General features: G+C 61.7%; 1 non-coding gene across 1 annotated transcript; it reads right to left on the bottom strand.

The window, feature by feature from the left end:
* Positions 1-6,163: 6,163 nt before the first annotated feature.
* LOC141176454 (5.8S ribosomal RNA) lies at positions 6,164-6,317 on the bottom strand. The gene has a single exon (XR_012253152.1). It is a non-coding gene; the product is annotated as a 5.8S ribosomal RNA (ribosomal RNA).
* Between the last annotated feature and the right edge of the window lie 6,205 nt (positions 6,318-12,522).

Below are 12,522 nucleotides of genomic sequence, written 5' to 3'. Positions count from 1 at the left end.
TTCGGGAGAGGAGAGGCCTGCGGGAAGAGAGGGCGGCGGAAGAGCCCCGTGGCGGCAGGGCGCCCGGACGGAATGGGTATAGGTAGGGCATGCGGCATCCAGGAGAGGATGTGGGATGGTGTGGGGCTTCCCTGGGGGGGCCGGGGAACGGAGCCCTCGCAGCACCGGGGACATGTGCGGGAGGAGCAGCTCGCTGTGCAGTGCGTGGTCCCGAAGCGGCAGGTGTCTGGAAAACACCCCTTGCACGGGGAGGGCGAGGTGAATGGCCTCCGGAGGATGCCACGGCCGCCCCCGTCTCACCAACCGCACCCAAGACGACACACAGGGTCGCTCGGGGAGATGGCGTGTGGGGGTGGGCCTATGCGGCGCCACCGTCTGGCTTAGACCTGCCTCCGCCGCGGGGGGTCCTCGACCCACCGGCGGGCAGGCACGAGGATTGGGAGACGGGGGCTGGCCCTCGGGGTCCGCCGCGGCTCCGGCACTAACCCGGCGACGCGGAGGTTGTCGGCCTGGCCGTGTCGGCTTCGCCCTCCAGCGTAGTCCCTCTTCCCGCTCGTGCCCGTAACCTCAAAGGGATGCCCGAGCGGCTTTTCTTCCCAGGGCTGCTCCGCGCCCCGGGGGGCGGGAGCGCAGGGGAATCCCAGGTCGGCCTTTCACCGTACTCCCTACCTCTTGGCCCTCGCTCCTTCTCCCGTTCTCCATATAACCCCTCGGCTCTGGGGTTTCCACTCTCCCTCTCTCGCTCTCTCTCTCCTTCTCCCTGCCGAGCCGCCTGGGAGGACGAGGGTCGAGGGGGAAAGGCGACGGTCGGGCTGGGGCACACCGCACGGTGAGAACCCCCTTCGCCTGCCTCCACACCTCTGTCGTCCTCCCCACTGACGTAGGGGCTCGGGAAAAGACTGGAAATCGCGAAGCTCGGCAGTGGCGCGGAGACGCCACCCACCGCCGCTATCGCCACCGCCGGGTACACATCTGGAAGAAAAGGGCCGCCCTCGGATAAGATCGTTGTGCATCCCCGCACAGGGAGCGATTCGGACGATGGGCCCCCATGCCTGGGTGGGTGGGCGCCCCGCCGTTAGCCCGTGCGGGTCGTCGAACCGCTGCCTTCACTGGGGTCGGGTCAAACTCCCCACGGCTCGGCCACCTCCGCGGATGGGAGGCCGGCGTGCGCGCACAAAGATAGGTGTCAAAAGCCCGGGGGTAGAGGAGGAAGGGGACCGCTCACCTTAAGGCCGGCGCGGGCTCCAAAGCCCAGGCTGAGCGAGCGGCGCCACCTCCCCACCCGGGAGCACTGCGCCAGATCGATCGGAGGAAGAGCAGGGGTGCGTGGAGGGACTTGCCCAAGTACGGAGGCTGCAAACCCCTGTCGTCGGGAGATAAGTGCCCACGAGTCCTGGAAGCGCAACTCGGGTACAGGCACCCTTGCACGGTGAGAACCCCCTTCGCCTGCCTCCACACCTCTGTCGTCCTCCCCACTGACATAGGGATCCGGGAAAAGACTGGAAAGCGCGAAGCTCGGCAGTGGCGCGGAGACGCCACCCACCAAAGCTGCTGTCGCCACCGCCGCGGAGTCCGCCCTTTCGGACACGAGGGGCGGCGCGGGCCTCCGCTGGCCGTGTACGCATCTGGAAGAAAAGGGCCACCCTCGGAGATAGTTGTGCTTCCCCGCACAGAGAGCGATTCGGACGACGGGCCCCCACGCCTTGGTGGGTGGGCACCATGCCGTTCGCACGTGCGGGTCGTCGGACCGCTGACTTCGCTTGGGTCGGGTAAAACTCCCCACGGCTCGGCCACCTCCACGGACAGGAGGCGAGGCCGGCGTGCGCGCCCAAAGATAGGTGTCGAAAGCCCGGGGGTAGAGGAGGAAGGGGACCGCTCACCTTAAGCCGGCGCGGGCTCCAAAGCCCGGGCCGAGCGAGCGGCGCCACCTCCCCACCCGGGAGCGCTGCGCCATATCGATCGGAGGAAGAGCAGGGGTGCGTGGAGGGACTTGCCCAAGTACGGAGGCAGCAAACCCCTGTTGTCGGGAGATACGTGCCCACGATTCCTGGAAGCGCGACTCGGGTACAGGCGCCCTTGCAGAGGGGGTACTGGATGTGCAACAGCACTGGGGTCGAAGCCACAAAAGCATCCGCCCTCATGGAGCCTCTCCTCAGCCTAAAAATCCAGATTTTAGCCTTGAGGCGCCCCCATGTGGAGAACCAGGGCCCACGGGGGGGGGGGTCTGACCAGGCTCACTTCAACCCAGGAACACCTCTCTGACTTGGGATAGGCAACCAGCAAAAGTCCCCCCACGCAGCTGCGGAAGCCTGGGTTCAGCCAAGGTGCAGACCTCCAGCCGAACAGGGACTCATAGCCAAAACGCGTAGCCGGGCCTACGGAGGTGAAAACCAGCTTAAATGAGTCGAAATGTGTCGGGGCTGAGAGGTACCTCTCTCTCATATATTCTGCCGGTGGTGTGCAAAACTGGGTCTTTGCATGGAGTGTCACCCTATACCCACTTTAGGGACGCATGCCAAAAAGTACCCGATCGCCTGGAACTGTCAGGCGGATTCGGCTTCCTGGAATTTATTCATTCTGGTTCTTTTTCACTTTTTGTCTCTTTTTCGACATCTAGTGGGCAGGCTGCATTACTGCAACCGGGGACACCTCAAAACACTTGGAACTGGTGAGCGGATTCAATTTACCAACGTTTGGCGGGTCCTGGAAGTCAAAATTCTGACTTCTGAAAACGACTAAGTATGAATGACTCATCGGGCAAATCGCTCTGGAACCGAAATCGGATGCGCTCACTCACATTTTCCCCTCTCTGGAAGTCTGACACAAGTTGAAAAATTTTTTTCAACTTTTTTTCAATTCCCCCCCCCCGTGGGATATATATTTTACCCACACATTTGGAGCCCTCCTGGGATGCCCTATAACATAGTATTCCCTCATTTAGCGGAAATTTTCACAAAAAAGTGAAATTTTCAAAAAGTCAGAAATGTGCCAAAAAATGACTAAGTATGAAGGACTCATCGGGTGAATCGCTCTGGAACTGAAATCGGATGCGCTCACTGACATGTTCCCCTCTCTGGAAGTCTGACACATGTGTGAAAATTTTGTAAGCCCACAAAAAAAAAATTTTTAACTTTTTTTCAATTTTCCCCCTGTGGGATATATATTTCATCCATACATTTGGAACACTCCTGGTGTACCCTCACACATATTTCCCCTCTCTATAGAGGAAGACTGGGGGGCCTCAGCTCAAAATTCTGGAACTGTTTCTGGACACCGCAGCACTATTAAGCCCTCCACCGACTACCACAAGGCGAATATTAAGCCCTCCACCGACTTGCACGGGGGCGACTATTAAGCCCCCTTCCGAATACATCTAGTCGCGGGCGGAGGCTTTTTGGCGTGGTGGGTTCGCGGCCCGGCCGCTCACAATGTGTCCCGCATCGGTCATAGCTGTCGCTGCCAAGGAGGCTTGTGATTTGTTTGGCAAAATCTGAGTTTGAGGGCGGCCTATGAAACCAGCAGCCTTATGGCGTGGGGGGGTTGATCAGGCCCCTTTGGCATCCAGGGTTCCCTTAGGAGGGGAGGCAAACTCCTTGGGAGGGACAAAAGCTTGTCTCGAGGGATGGCTTTCAATAGATCGCAGCGAGGGGAGCTGCTCTGCTACGTACGAAACCCCGAGACAGAAGCAGGTCGTCTACGAATGATTTAGCACCGGGTTCCCAGCGAATCTTGCGGTGCGCTACGGGAGAGAGGCGGCGGGGCTTCCGGCCGCTCTCCAGTCCACAGGGCGTTCGGCGTTACTCGCCGGGGGTTCGGGGGCCCACGGCTATCCCTGGCCGGGATGGGCTCCTCGGCACTGCGGCATCGTCATGTTTAGGGGGGATTCTGACTTAGAGGCGTTCAGTCATAATCCCACAGATGGTAGCTTCGCCCCATTGGCTCCTCAGCCAGGCACACGCACCAAATGTCTGAACCTGCGCCTGGACCCCCCCGCCTGACCGTGCCCGGCCCGCCCGGCCACCCGTCCCTACCCGGGGCCCCACGCGCGCCCTCCCGGGCGGAACGCCAGGGCGCCCTGCCTTTCACGAAGAAAAGAGAACTCTCCCCGGGGCTCCCGCCGGCTTCTCCGAGATCGTTTTCGTTGCCGCTCTGGGCACCCCCGCCACCCCCCCTTGTTTAGGGGGGGAGGCAGCGGGGCGCCCGTCTCCGCCGCTCCGGGTTCGGGGCTCCTTTCAGAACGGCGCTCGCCCATCACTTAGGACCGACTGACCCATGTTCAACTGCTGTTCACATGGAGCCCTTCTCCACTTCGGCCTTCAAAGTTCTCATTTGAATATTTGCTACTACCACCAAGATCTGCACCCGCGGCGGCTCCGTCCGGGCCCTCGCCCGGGACTTCAGCGCTCACCGTGGCAGCCCTCCTACTCGTCGCGGCCTAGCCCCCGCGGGCTTCGACTGCTGGCGACGGCCAGGTATGGGCCCGACGCTCCAGCGCCATCCATTTTCAGTGCTAGTTGATTCGGCAGGTGAGTTGTTACACACTCCTTAGCGGATTCCGACTTCCATGGCCACCGTCCTGCTGTCTATATCAACCAACACCTTTTCTGGGGTCTGATGAGCGTCGGCATCGGGCGCCTTAACCCGGCGTTCGGTTCATCCCGCAGCGCCAGTTCTGCTTACCAAAAGTGGCGCATTCCACGCCCGGCTCCAGGCTAGCGAGCCGGGCTTCTTACCCATTTAAAGTTTGAGAATAGGTTGAGATCGTTTCGCCCCCAAGACCTCTAATCATTCGCTTTACCGGATAAAACTGGGTCTCTGGAGCGCGCCAGCTATCCTGAGGGAAACTTCGGAGGGAACCAGCTACTAGATGGTTCGATTAGTCTTTCACCTCTATACCCAGGTCAGACGACCGGATTTGCACGTCAGGACCGCTGCGGACCTCCACCAGAGTTTCCTCTGGCTTCGTCCTGCCCGGGCATAGTTCACCATCTTTCGGGTCCTATCACGCGCGCTCGTGCTCCACCTCCCCGACAGAGCGGGCGAGGCGGGCCGGTGGTGCGCCCGCCGTGTCAACCCCCCAGAGCGGGCGGCGGGATCCCACCTCGGCCGGGGCGCTCCGGCCTTCACCTTCATTGCACCACAGGGTTTCGCGTCGAGCCCTCGGACTCGCACGCGCGTTAGACTCCTTGGTCCGTGTTTCAAGACGGGTCGGGTGGGTCGCCGACATCGCCGCGGACCCCTGGCGAGGAGGTTGACAGCCGCGCCGGGAGCGGGGAGCCCTCTTCCCCCGTCGCTGAGCCCCGCTTCCTCCCGAGGGACCCACGCCTCTGACCGACGGCCTCCCTCGCGGGAGGGACGCCGGCCGGGCGGACGGGGAGGGCGGAGCGGTTCCGGAGGAGGTCGCGGAGGCGGTCGTCTCCCTCGGCCCCGGGCGATGGCGACTGCTGCTGCCGAGATGGGGATGTAACGCCGGGAGGGCGTGAGCCCCATGCCCAAGAGCACGGGCGCAACCGCCCGGCCACCTTCCGCCCCCGAGGCCTTCACAGCCGGCCCAGAGCCGGTCGCGGTGCACCGCCGCAGAGGAAATGCACCCTGCGGGGGCCGGAGCCGCCCGGGCCGTGTCCGCCCCCTGCGCCCGCGGGCCGGCGGCGCCCACCCTCCCCGCCCCCCGAGGTGGAAGAGGGGAAGGCAGCCACCAGGGCGAGCCGGGGTGGGAAGTAGCGCGGGTCCCGGGCCGGCCGACGCCGAACCCGCATGGCTGAATCCTCCGGGCAGACCGCATGGACCCCGCCCGTTTACCTCTTAGCGGTTTCACGCCCTCTTGAACTCTCTTTTCAAAGTTCTTTTCAACTTTCCCTCACAGTACTTGTCCGCTATTGGTCTCGCGCCGGCATTTAGCCTTACATGGAGTTTACAACCCGCTTTGGGCTGCATTCACAAACAACCCGACTCTGGGGAGACAGTGACCCGCCGCGCCGGGGGCCCCTGCCGGCCTACCACCGTCCACCGGTCGGGGCGGAGGGTAACCGGGCGGGTGGGTCTAGCTTTGGGGGGACGTAAGGGATAGAGAGAGAGGGCGTCGGGGTGCGAAGCCTCGGGCCTCCCTCTGAAAATCCCTTGCGAAGGGACCCCAGCCGCGCCACGGAGGCGATCGACGGAGGGGCGACCCTCAGACAGGCATAGCCCCGGGAGAAACCCGGGGCCGCAAGGTGCGTTCGAAGTGTCGATGATCAATGTGTCCTGCAATTCACACGAATTCTCGCAGCTAGTTGCGTTCTTCATCGACGCGCGAGCCGAGTGATCCACCGTTAAGAGTCACGCTTCTGGGTCCGGGCGCTCTAGGGCGCCAGGTTTTTCAGTACGTCAGCCGGCAACAGAGGGGGTGCATAGGGGATTTTCTCTTGGCCCTGTTGCCCCGGGTGCTCGGCCTCCGCCGTCCCTCCCTCCGGCGGGGAGGGAAACAACGGAGGGCTCGAGACTTCTCGACCTACCCCCCGGTCCCGCAACCCCGGGGAGAGGGGTATAGGGGCGCACGGGCGAACGGTACCCGGGACGGCCTTTCATGTGGGTTTTTTCCTGGGCGGGGGGAACACGGCAGGATCCCCCCGAGAGGCCAGGCGTCCGTCGGGACGACGGAGCAAGAGGGGCTCCCCACACCCTCCCGTCGTCGTCGTCCGCACGGCGATAACCCTCGCTGGACCGTCGCCGCACCTCCGCGTGCGGGTAGCTCAGGCAGAGCGGAAGTATCCCAGCCGCACACCCCCTTCGGGCAGGGGGAGGCAGTCGGGGAAATCGGCTTCCAGCTCCGCACCTCCTCGGTTCGGTCATCGCTCCCTTAATGATCCTTCTGCAGGTTCACCTACAGGAACCTTGTTACGACTTTTACTTCCTCTAGATAGTCAAGTTCGATCGTCTTCTCGGCTCTCTGCCAGGGTCTTGGCGGACCCCGGCAGGGCCGATCCAAGGACCTTATCACGAACAGGGTTCAGCGGGTTACCCGCACCTGTCGGCGAAGGGTACACACACGCTGGTCCGTTCAGTGTAGCGCGCGTGCAGCCCCGGACATCTAAGGGCATCACAGACCTGTTATTGCTCGATCTCGTGTGGCTGAGCGCCACTTGTCCCTCTAAGAAGCTGGACGCGGACCACGGGGGGTCGCGTAGCTAGTTAGCATGCCGGAGTCTCGTTCGTTATCGGAATTAACCAGACAAATCGCTCCAACAACTAAGAACAGCCATGCAGCACCACCCACAGAATCGAGAAAGAGCTTTCAATCTGTCAATCCTTTCCGTGTCCAGGCCGGGTGAGGTTTCCCGTGTTGAGTCAAATTAAGCCGCAGGCTCCACTCCTGGTGGTGCCCTTCCGTCAATTCCTTTAAGTTTCAGCTTTGCAACCATACTCCAACCGGAACTCAAAGACTTTGGTTTCCCGGACGCTGCTCGGCGGGTCATGGGAATAACGCCACCGGATCGCCAGTTGGCATCATTTATGGTCGGAACTACGACGGTATCTGATCGTCTTCGAACCTCCGACTTTCGTTCTTGATTAATGAAAACATTCTTGGCAAATGCTTTCGCTTTGGTTCGTCTTGTGCTGGTCCAAGAATTTCACCTCTAGCGGCGCAATACGGATGCCCCCCGGCCGTCCCTCTTAATCATGGCCCCAGTTCCGACAACCAACAAAATAGAACCGGAGTCCTATTCCATTATTCCTAGCTGGAGTATTCAGGCGTGGCTGCCTGCTTTGAACACTAATTTTTTCAAAGTAAACGCTTCGGGCCCCCGGGACACTCAGTCAAGAGCATCGGGGAGGAGCCCCAAGGCAAAGGGGCTGGGACTGGCGGTAGCACACCTTGCGGCAGACCGCCAGCTCGATCCCAAGATCCAACTACGAGCTTTTTAACTGCAGCAGCTTTAGTGTACACTACTGGAGCTGGAATTACCGCGGCTGCTGGCACCAGACTTGCCCTCCAATAGATCCTCGTTAAAGGATTTAAAGTGTACTCATTCCAATTACAGAGCCTCGAAAGAGTCCTGTATTGTTATTTTTTGTCACTACCTCACTGGGTCGGGAGTGGGTAATTTGCACGCCTGCTGCCTTCCTTGGATGTGGTAGCCGTTTCTCAGGCTCGCTCTCCGGAATCGAACCCTGATTCTCCGTTACCCGTGGTCACCATGGTAGGCACAGAAAGTACCATCAAAAGTTGATAGGGCAGACACCCGAATGGATCGTCGCCATCACGGGGAAATGCGATCGGCCCGAGGTTATCCAGAGTCGCAACGCTTATGGGGAGAGCGCAGCAGGGGAGAGGCTGCGGAGGACCGTCCCGACGCCGCGCCCGGGACCCCGGATTGGTTTTGGTCTGATAAATGCACGCATCCCTGGCGGCCAGCGCTCGTTTGCACGTATTAGCTCTAGAATTACCACAGTTGTCCGAGTCAACGGTTTGGAGCGATCAAAGGAATCATAACTGATTTAATGAGCCATTCGCAGTTTCACTGTACCGTCCGTGTGTACTTACACGTGCATGGCTTAATCTTTGAGACAAGCATATGCTACTGGCAGGATCAACCAGGTAGCCCCCCATCACGACTGGACCGCGTCGAGGTTCGGGAGAGGAGAGGCCTGCGGGAAGAGAGGGCGGCGGAAGAGCCCCGTGGCGGCAGGGCGCCCGGACAGAACGGGTATAGGTAAGGTGTGCGGCATCCAGGAGAGGATGTGGGATGGTGTGGGGCTTCCCTGGGGGGGCCGGCGAACGGAGCCCTAGCAGCACCGGGGACATGTGCGGGAGGAGCGGCTCACTGTGCGGTGCATGGTCTGAAGCGGCAGGTGTCTGGAAAACACCACTTGCACGGGGAGGGCAAGGTGACTGGCCTCCGGAGGATGCCACGGCCGCCCCCGTCTCACCAACCGCACCCAAGACGACATACAGGGTCGCTCGGGGAGATGGCGTGTGGGGGTGGGCCTATGCGGCGCCACCGTCTGGCTTAGACCTGCCTCCTCAGCGGGGGGTCCTCGACCCACTGGCGGGCAGGCACGAGGATTGCGAGAGGGGGGCTGGCCCTCGGGGTCCGCCGCGGCTCCGACACTAACCCGGCGACGTGGAGGTCGTCGGCCTGGCCGTGTCGGCGTCGCCCTCCAGCGTAGTCCCTCTTCCCGCTCGCGCCCTTAACCTCAAAGGGATGCCCGAGCGGCTTTTCTTCCCAGGGCTGCGCCGCGCCCCGGGGGGCAGGAGCGCGGGGGAATCCCAGGTCGGCCTTTCACCGTACTCCCTACCTCTTGGCCCTCGTTGCTTCTCCCGTTCTCCATCTAACCCCTCGGCTCCGGAGTTTCCACTCTCCCTCTCTCGCTCTCTCTCTCCTTCTCCCTGCCGAGCCGCCTGGGAGGACGAGGGTCGAGGGGGAAAGGCGACGGTCGGGCTGGGGCACACCGCACGGTGAGAACCCCCTTCGCCTGCCTCCACACCTTTGTCGTCCTCCCCACTGACGTAGGGGCTCGGGAAAAGACTGGAAATCGCGAAGCTCGGCAGTGGCGCGGGGACGCCACCCACCGCCGCCGCTATCGCCACCGCCGCGGAGGCCGACCTGGCCGGGTACACATCTGGAAGAAAAGGGCCACCCTCGGAGAAGATCGTTGTGCATCCCCGCACAGGGAGCGATTCAGACGAAGGGCCCCCACACTTGGGTGGGTGGGCGCCCCGCCGTTAGCCCATGCGGGTCGTCAGACCGCTGCCTTCACTGGGGTCGGGTCAAACTCCCCAAGGCTCGGCCACCTCCGCGGACGGGAGGCCGGCGTGCGCGCCCAAAGATAGGTGTCGAAAGCCCGGGGGTAGAGAAGGAAGGGGACCGCTCACCTTAAGCCGGCGCGGGCTCCAAAGCCCGGGCCGAGCGAGCGGCGCCACCTCCCCACCCGGGAGCCCTGCGCCAGATCGATCGGAGGAAGAGCAGGGGTGCGTGGAGGGACTTGCTCAAGTACGGAGGCTGCAAACTCCTGTCGTCGGGAGATACGTGCCCACGGGTCCTGGAAGCGCGACTCGGGTACAGGCGCCCTTGCACGGTGAGAACCCCCTTCGCCTGCCTCCACACCTCTGTCATCCTCCACACTGACATAGGTATCCGGGAAAAGACTGGAAAGCGCGAAGCTCGGCAGTGGCGCGGAGACGCCACCCACCACCGCCGCTATCGCCACCGCCGTGGAGGCCGCCCTTTCGGAAACGAGGGGAGGCGCGGGCCTCCGCTGGCCGTGTACGCATCTGGAAGAAAAGGGCCGCCCTCGGAGATACTTGTGCTTCCCCACACAGGGAGCGATTCAGACGACGGGCCCCCACGCCTTGGTGGGTGGGCACCATGCCGTTCGCACGTGCGGGTCGTCAGACAGCTGCCTTCGCTTGGGTCGCGTCAAACTCCCCACGGCTCGGCCACCTCCACGGACGGGAGGCGAGGTCGGCGTGCGCGCCCAAAGATAGGTGTCGAAAACCCGGGGGTAGAGGAGGAAGGGGACCGCTCACCTTAAGCCGGCGCGGGCTCCAAAGCCCGGGCCGAGCGAGCGGCGCCACCTCCCCACCCGGGAGCGCTTCGCCAGATCTATCGGAGGAAGAGCAGGGGTGCGTGGAGGGACTTGCCCAAGTACGGAGGCTGCAAACCCCTGTCGTTGGGAGAAACGTGCTCACGAGTCCTGGAAGCGCGACTCGGGTACAGGCGCCCTTGCACGGTGAGAACCCCCTTCGCCTGCCTCCACACCTCTGTCATCCTCCCCACTGACATAGGGATCCTGGAAAAGACTGGAAAGCGCGAAGCTCGGCAGTGGCGCGGAGACGCCACCCACCACCGCTGCTGTTGCCACCGCCGTGGAGGCCGCCCTTTCGGACACGAGGGGCGGCGCGGGCCTCCGCTGGCCGTGTACGCATCTGGAAGAAAAGGGCCGCCCTCGGAGATAGTTGTGCTTCCCCGCACAGGGAGCGATTCGGACGACGGGCCCCCACGCCTTGGTGGGTGGGCACCATGCCGTTCGCACGTTCGGGTCGTCGGACCGCTGCCTTCGCTTGGGTCGGGTAAAAATCCCCACGGCTCGGCCACCTCCACGGACGGGAGGCGAGGCCGGCGTGCGCGCCCAAAGATAGGTGTCGAAAGCCCGGGGATAGAGGAGGAAGGGGACCGCTCACCTTAAGCCGGCACGGGCTCCAAAGCCCGGGCCGAGCGAGCGGCGCCACCTCCCCACCCGGGAGCGCTGTACCAGATCGATCGGAGGAAGAGCAGGGGTGCGTGGAGGGACTTGCCCAAGTACGGACGCTGCAAACCCCTGTCGTCGGGAGATACGTGCCCACAAGTCCTGGAAGCGCGACTCGGGTACATACGCCCTTGCAGAGGGGGTACTGGATATGGAACAGCACTGGGGTCGAAGCCACAAAAGCATCCGCCCTCATGGAGCCTCTCCTCAGCCTAAAAATCCAGATTTTAGCCTTGAGGCACCCCCATGTGGAGAACCAGGGCCCACGGGGGGGGGGGGTCTGGCCAGGCTCACTTCAACCCAGGAACACCTCTCTGACTTGGGATAGGAAACCAGCAAAAGTCCCCCCACGCAGCTGCGGAAGCCTGGGTTCAGCCAATGTGCAGACCTCCAGCCGAACAGGGACTCATAGCCAAAACGCGTAGCCGGGCCTACGGAGGTGAAAACCAGCTTAAATGAGTCGAAATGTGTCGGGGCTGAGAGGTACCTCTCTCTCATATATTCTGCCGGTGGTGTGCAAAACTGGGTCTTTGCATGGAGTGTCACCCTATACCCACTTTAGGGACGCATGCCAAAAAGTACCCGATCGCCTGGAACTGTCAGGCGGATTCGGCTCCCTGGAATTTCCTCATTCTGGTTCTTTTTCACTTTTTGTCTCTTTTTCGACATCTAGTGGGCAGGCTGCATTAATGCAACCGGGGACACCTCAAAACACTTGGAACTGGTGAGCGGATTCAATTTACCAACGTTTGGCGGGTCCTGGAAGTCAAAATTCTGATTTCTGAAAAAGACTAAGTGTGAAGGACTCATCGGGCAAATCGCTCTGGAACTGAAATCGGATGCGCTCACTGACATTTCCTACCTCTCTGGAAGTTTCCTGCACACAGATATTTCCCATAAGCTAACCTCGCAAACCAAATGTCTGAAAATTAGGTTCCTCTCATATAGCGCAATAGAACAAACGTATATGAGATAGGTTAGGTTTTTTCCGTCAACGCTGCTGATGCTTTTCAACCGTGCAGGTGGCTGCCTTATGGGTGCCTCAACCCCTGTGATGCCGTATAGAAGATACGGAGGAATATATCCAGGTTTGAATATTTCCAGCAGCACTACAGGTGATTTGCACCCGTGCGAGCGACTCATCACCTGTTACGCGAGAGCAGTGATTAGCCCCTAGAGCGGAAACTAATCAGCCGAGCGGCTGATGCAGCCTGGATGGGTGCGGCAGAAATTCAGATCACCTCCGCTGCAGATGCAAGGACTTTAAAGCTCAATTTGACTGCGGGAAACGTGTCG

Source organism: Phyllobates terribilis, unplaced genomic scaffold (genome assembly GCF_046119375.1).
Source record: "Phyllobates terribilis strain yellow unplaced genomic scaffold, ASM4611937v1 Scaffold_25__1_contigs__length_18738178, whole genome shotgun sequence".
In the NCBI taxonomy this organism is placed as follows: Eukaryota; Metazoa; Chordata; class Amphibia; order Anura; family Dendrobatidae; genus Phyllobates; species Phyllobates terribilis.
Note: the sequence above shows the minus strand (reverse complement) of the source record. Positions and strands in the feature narration are given on the sequence as shown.